The sequence below is a fragment of the Sinocyclocheilus rhinocerous genome, unplaced genomic scaffold (genome assembly GCF_001515625.1).
Source record: "Sinocyclocheilus rhinocerous isolate Xijiao unplaced genomic scaffold, SAMN03320098_v1.1 scaffold988, whole genome shotgun sequence".
NCBI lineage: Eukaryota > Metazoa > Chordata > Actinopteri > Cypriniformes > Cyprinidae > Sinocyclocheilus > Sinocyclocheilus rhinocerous.
The window spans coordinates 1,866,728-1,874,330 of record NW_015650363.1 but is presented as its reverse complement, the minus strand read 5'-3'; the positions used below and the strand labels follow the sequence as shown (position 1 = coordinate 1,874,330).

General features: G+C 34.4%; 1 pseudogene; it reads right to left on the bottom strand.

Annotated features, from left to right (window-relative positions):
* Window positions 1–467: 467 nt before the first annotated feature.
* LOC107711894 (selenoprotein Pa-like) lies at window positions 468–5,509 on the bottom strand (annotated as a pseudogene).
* Window positions 5,510–7,603: the final 2,094 nt, after the last annotated feature.

The window sequence follows — 7,603 nt, the reverse complement described above, 5'->3', positions numbered from 1 at the left end:
GATAGATAGATAGATTTCCTCTGCACTGGAAGCTCCTGCTGCCAAAACAAATGCTTTGTGTGTGTAAACATAGTTGGCAATAAAGCTCTTTCTGATTTATATATATATATATATATATATATTAAATATCATATTAATAAATATAATATCTAAATAAATTATTTTATAAAATGTTAAAATAATTTTAAAATAAAAAAGAAATATTGATTTAAATTATAAAACAAATAATTGTATGGTATAAATTAGTTTATAATAACACGTATTTATAAGTAATCAATTAAAATTAATACATTGAATTAAAATACATAAATAAATTAACTTTTATCAGTCAAAAATGTACAATTTCAAATGACTGGTAGGATGCTTTCTGTCTGTTGCACATATGTTAGCTTAGGTATAAAAAACAATGTACAGTTCACTCACAGTTCACAGTTAATGAGTGAATAGAGATTTTTTTTTTTTTTGAAAACTTTATTTGAATTTATCTGAGTAACATGTTTCTTTCTCTCTATTACATTCACATGCTTTTCACATTCATGTGTCATTGGCACCACAGCATACATTTTTTCATACAGTTTCTCAGGTCTTCCAGGTGATACTAGATTTTCCAGAAAACCTTCATTAAGTATGTAAAATGTTTCAAACAATCTTTCCCAAGATACCAATGACCTAACCTTTTTTCCAGTTACTCCCTTGGATACAAATTCCACTCTAATAAATGTGTAGTAAAAATTACAGTTTTGTGCATTTCCCTATTATCCATTAATATTTTTGTAATGCCAAGTATGAAATGCATTTTACAATCCCCTTACAATATCTGTTCTAGAAGAACTAAAAGAAAACAAATATCGTTTCTAAAGTAGTGCATTACCCTTTAATGAAATAATTCAACAGTGTTTGGTCCTTAAGAAGAAACTTTTAAGATCAGAATCTCTCCACCTACTCTACCACCTCCATCTCCAAACAGCAAAACTAAAACATCTTTCTGAATACCAGAACAATGAAAAGAAAAAAAATATTTTAATACCCCAGATTTTCATATGGGTATAGCAAGGGTTACAGGATGTTACATGACCTTTGCCCTCTGTTCTATGTGGCCTAACATCAAACAGGCACCACTAGCGCATAGTTTCCGCACCTGCTTTCATAAAGGCCACATAAAGCATCTAGAGGTAAAAGACACTAACATGATGAACCTAACACACTCTCAGAAGCAAACAGACACTGGATGTTTGTTTGTTATATTACAGATTTAACCAAGAAAAAAAATCCAAATCTAGTGCACATGTTGTCATTTAGATGTATCTGAATTATTTATCTTCCTTCTAACAATAACCAATTTGCAAATTTTTCCAAATGGGATGCTAAAGTCCAGTGCTGCCAAACGCTGAGGTGTAAATACTAGTTGGTAAGATTAATTGTGAGCATTGACCAGCAATGTGGGGTTCACTGATGTTTACGTGAAGCTGTAAATGATCAGACAAGATTGTTACAAAGCCAACGGCCCTGTTTACTTTTCCTGTCATACTCAACTCGTGTCCCCTGCTGGTCAGGCTCAGGTTTTCTGTGACAGCTCTCATTCAGCTGCTGGGTCGGCACGTCACTGTCAGGTCTCCCTGATGTGGTTGTCCTCCTTCAGGCCCTGTCAGCGTCAGGAGGCTGGAAGAGCCTCCTCACAGTGTCAGAGGCCTGCCACACGCCCGTTGCTGTCGTCAAAGAGCTGTCGTCAGTGTCAGCATCAGCGGGTGGCAGAAGCGTCTGCCCCCGGCTGTCAGCTGTAATGAACTTTTCACCTAGTGTGCTTAGCTCAAGGTCGTTTCATGATTGGTGGCTCAACGGCTGCCTGACCAAAGTCAACCTGGGCTAGCATCTGCTGACCCACATCAACCTGTTGTTGCCCGTGGTGGTGATGGTGATGATGGTGGGAGCCACCATGCCTGTGCCTCTCCAAGCCTGAGGGATGATGCCCTTCATGACCATGCCCATGATGACCGTGATGTTCGTGATGATGATGCTGTCCTTCCTCTACTGGTGTATTCTCATCTGTGGTTTTCTTGCAATGTTCAAGTTGCAGTGAACTCTGTAATGACCAGAGGAAAAGGGCAAATTGAAAATACTGTATGCAGTCATAAAAATAAAGCTTCTAAAAGGTTTTTTTTTCTCAGTCTTGCCATAGAAGAACCCTTTTGGGTTCCTCAAAGAACCATTCAGTGAACAGTTCTTAAAATAAAATTTTATTAATCTGAAGAACCTTTTTCCAGGCAATAGGAACTTTTTATGCAATGGAAAGGATGTTAAAGGTTCTTCATGGAGCCACAGAATAGATCCCAATAAAGAATGAAACTTTTTTAAACATGCTTTATTCATACCAAACAGCTTACATGAAATTGTATCAACAAATATAGAATACAAAATATATATTATAAAAAAACAAAAGCCAGAGAAAACAATTATATTAGGTTAAACATTAAAAGTAATATTTGACTATTAAAGTTTTTGTTGTTGATGTTGATTTATATGCCCATTAAATAATAACTGTAGAGGATTCTTACCTAAAATGTGCATTTATGTATAAAACATATACCAAGAATAATAAATAAATTAACAATACACTGAATACGAATAGGCTATCTGTAATAACGAACAACATAATTAAAAGTGTTTATACATATTCTGAACTTGTTTTTCTGAAAGAAGACGATATTTCTTTAAGAGATTATGTATTTATTTGGTAGGGCGCCGGCTAGAAGTAAAAGGAGCTATTGTAACTTCCCTTCCCTGCGCATTTGCTTGCACGCATTAAAATCTAACGCTTTAAGGACAAACGCGAGAAATTTATTATTATGGAGTTTCTTTAGCCCCGCCTTCTTCTCCTTATATGGTGCAGAGGACTCGCTGAACTGCACTTACGTAAACAAACAGACGTTCTCACGTGCGCGTCAGATTCAGATGGAGGGAGGACAAGAATTTGAGATTTATATAATATCAAATTATATGGACTTCTTTTATGGTACCTTTATGTGCTTTTTGGATCTTGGCAGTTTACCTCATATCATCCTCAGCACGACATAGTAACATGGTGGTGAGTAAATGAAAATAATGATTAAAAAAAAGGATTTTTATTCTGGTCAAATGTTGGGTTTACAAAAAGCATATTATATACCATGTAAATCACACACACACACACACACATTACATGTTTTGGAGACATGTTACATTTTGGAGAGTATCAGCTGGACTTAAACAGCATATGCTGTTCTGTGTCAGCTGCGTCACACTGATACGCTGTTTTCGTTCAGATCAAATCACAGCAATGTAGAAAACAGATCGAGCTTGACGCAGCTGACACAGAACAGCATATGCTGTTTACTTTCAGCGGATACTCTCCAAAATGGCGCTACAGGGTGACACGGAGGAGACGAATTGTTGAATAAAGTCTTTTTTTTTAAATTTTGCGCACAAAAAGTAAAATTACGGTTGAATATCTTAATTTGTGTTCTGAAGATGAACGAAGGTCTTACGGGTTTGAAACGACATGAGAGTGAGTAATTAATTACAGAATTACAGAATTTTCCACCCCCCCGGCCACCCTCTTTTGAGCCAGTGCCCCTGACTGGCCCCCCCATTTAAAATGCTCTAGACACGCCCCTGGTTTTACCTCCATGCTGCATTCTCCACAAATACCACCACAATAGGTAAGTCTTATGGCCTCCTCCACATGTGGGTGGCTCAGGATGGTGTAGGGAAGAGACAGATGGTAAGTGAGTCGGCCACACCTGGTAGAAAAAAGGTGTTTAGTGGAATATTATTAAAGTAATATATCGATCATGTTCATTAGGTGAATTAAACTGGATGAGTGGTGAGCCGAACCTGTCATAGACCAATATGTCATCCTTCTCAGCATTTACTGCCTGCCAGACATCCGGCTGACTGAGGTCTTGGGCATAGAGGGTGATATTCATCAGTCTTTCTTTGAGCAAGTGGTGCAGCCGTTGGGACCTTTCATCTCGGTTGTTTACCACCATGTAGTTTATATTTACATAACCTTGGTTCTCTAACTTCAGGAGCAAGTCATTGAGCCTTGAAGAACATTCAACATGTTGGATTAGATAAATACGCCTTGTGTAAACAGTACACTATCAAGAATGCGACCAGATAACAGTTTGAAAAACAAGGTCTCATCAAAGTTTTGCTGTTTTTCTTTGATATGTTTGAATTTTATGCACTCACTTTGATGCTTGCTCCAAGCAGAACAGTCAGCTGGCCTGGAGGTAAGCCACCACTGTCACATGTCCAAGAGCGTTCTTCATGGGCTCCTCCTCTCCGACCTTCCACACGGGAGGAAATTTACAGCAGGCTCTTTCTGTCTCGCTCTCTGCACTGCAGCCCACCAGTATGCAGAGAGCCAGTGTAAGGCTCAGTGCCTTCCACATGACTCCAAACAACCCACCCACTAACCTAAACAAAACCAAGATCAACAGTTTGTCTCACATCCATAAAAAAGGCGGCATTCAAATTTTAAAATGCTAATACAATTCCAACCTGACAATCAGCAACAAACATTTTTAATAAATATTTTTATGAATATATTAATTTGTGAATTTTGTGAATATTGTATTATTTTATATTTTATTAATTGTTATATTAAATGTCACAGCTATATAAAATACATAGTGATATATAATATACTAAAACAATAATATATATATATATATATATATATATTATAATATTTTAAATATTTATATATTTATTATTTATTTATTTCATTAATTATTATATTAAAATGTCAGCTATATAAAATATATACTGATGTAAAATAATATACTGATAAAACATTTTGTAGTATACATTTTTATTTATGTATATATATATTTTTTTATATTCAAATGTCACAGCTGAAAATGTATTTATTTCTATAGCATGTGCATTCACAATATATATTGTTCTAAAGAAGCTTGACAGTAAACAAGGGGAAATGGTGTAAAACTTGTAATAAGAGGGAAACTCTGCAGGGGAATCTAGTTTCTTTTGGTCAGCACATATTGAAATTACTGTCCACTCAGCAGTTATGTGTCCAACGATATTGTTCTTGTATTAGCCATATAATAATCATGGTCCTGTAATTATGGTAATTAACCCTGATTTAGTGATCAAAGTCAATGAAAGCAAGTTTAGGGCAAGGACTGTAGTCCATCCAGATGCTGTTGAAGGACATTGTAAATTTCCATGACATGGAGTTGTCAGAGCCAAACCAATGTGCAAACTGGTTTTAAATAATGCATTGATACTTTAATTAACTTTAAGTATATTTGAATAATTAAAAAAATGTATAGTAATGCAAATACGATATTTTACAGAACAGCTGAAAAAGGAAGAAGAAGAAATCTAAAAAATATGATATCCCATAATTGATGAGTGCACTTACGTGTTTTAGAGTCTTGAGAGTCTTCAACAGCGATACTTTCTGGTTCTAGACAAAAACAACCCGCTCCCACACGGCTCCTCCTATTTATACTCCTCTTGTTTTTCCTGACTGAAAGCGGGGCAAAGGTCCCTCTGTCCCTGTTTCAAAAACTGTAATAGCTCACGTATTCACCCCAGAAATTACATACATCAGCAGTAAAATATCTGTAACCTGTCATCTTAGAAGAATATCTAAGAGGATTAGTATTGGTATGTGTCTCTGCCAAATTTTGTTTTTTTATTTTCTTTTTCATTTTTTCCCTTTCTACCTGTCTAATTTCTTCACTCATGTCTCTTTCATGAAAAAAAGAAAAACTGATGGCAAAGTTAAGACTTGTTTTTGTCAAAAAATTTCCAGATACTAAACGGTTAACGAACACTGCATTCCAGACTTCTTTTTCCCTAAGGGCTGAAAGGAGGGGGGAGGGGGGGCTGGGTACAAGAAATTACAACCAATTATGTATCAGAGCATTGTGTGCAACATGGTTATTATGCACTAAATTGTATAGAATCAATAATCATTTATTTGCATGGTTCTCTTAACATCCTGCAATTTTTTTTTGTTTTTTTTTGTGCAGCAGTGCACAGCTGGGTTAGTGTCAGCACTTTTCCTGCTGAGATGAAACTTTGAAGCTTCCTGTCTCTTTGCTGAACTTTGATGAACACCCTGTTCTTAAAATTCTGTAAGACTGGAAAAACAATGATAGAACGCATTTTCTTGGAAGACAGTATTTAAAACTTACATAAACATCCAAAACCCATTTCAAACATTCAAAGACATTCCATCTGATTTGTTTTATGATTTATCAATTAGCTAATCTTCATTATCAGATCTCATGTTCTGTAGGACAGTTTGACCTCCTAGTGATGCACTTTAGATGTAGTTAACACACATTTGACTGATTACTGCTAGTCAATAGTTAACTTGAAGAAAGTGTTATGAAATCATTTATTAAGATAAACTGAATCTCATAAATCTTGACAATAAATTTGTCTGTTCTTAATAAAGAATAAACTGAATATCCAAATCAATGGATAATGAACAACAGGACATTAAATCAATAGCATCTTGAGAAATTGTCTAATCTATTTGATTTTAGGTACTTTTTCTCAAGCTTGGACAATAATTTTTAGATTAGCCTAATGTTTAACTACCAAACCTGCAATGGTTTAACATACTCAGCTCATGTATAAACCTTTTGATGTGTGCTTCCAATTTTAAGATATTTTAGATTGAGGTTATGTTGTATTCTGTTTTTACATTTATTTTACAGTTTATACATGCTTCCAGCAATCAAATCTTAGTTCTTGCTCGAACTACATTTACAAGCATCAGTATTCTGTCATACATTAATGCTACACTCTCAAAAATAAAGATTCCAAAAGGGAGTTTTCACAGTCATACCATACAAGAACCATTTTTAGTTTCCCAAAGAACCTCTCAGTGAACAGTTCTTAAAAGAACCATTTTTTCTTAATGGAAAGGTTCCATGGATGTTAAAGGTGCTTCATGGAACCATCAATGCCAATAAAGAACCTTTAGTTTTAAGAGTGTATCACAGTCGTGCCTCAGGAGGGCAGCGGAGAGCTTGCTTTGTCAATGAATAATGCAGAATAATATGAGAGAAACAAAAACCATTTTAATATCTCAAATTTCAGCTTATCTTCAAATATCCTTAGTGAAAAATTTAACATTACTTCTGTTTGAGGTCTTATAGATGAAACATGAATATATAGCTAGAATTAATTCTTACAGATTCATTGGTCAAAATAAATATTTTCTTTAGACTTTATAAAATGTTGAGTTTTTTCTAACAATTTGTGGATTTTTTTCACCAATGTGTTTTTGAACAAAAGTAGCATTGCTACATTGGATCAGGGTTATTCAAACTAAAGCCATTAAAAACGTTAACTGAATTAAAAATATAAAAATCTTACATTTATTTGATCTTATCTAAAATAACTAAAACTGAAATAAAAATTAAAAATGACAAAGACAATAAACTTACTTAAAAATGGAAAAGAACAAGTTTTAGTAACAAAACATTTAAAATGAAATTTAAATATTCAAATTCAAAATTTTAAATGAAATATAAACATTAAAATTCATCCAAAATGTGAATATATATATATATAT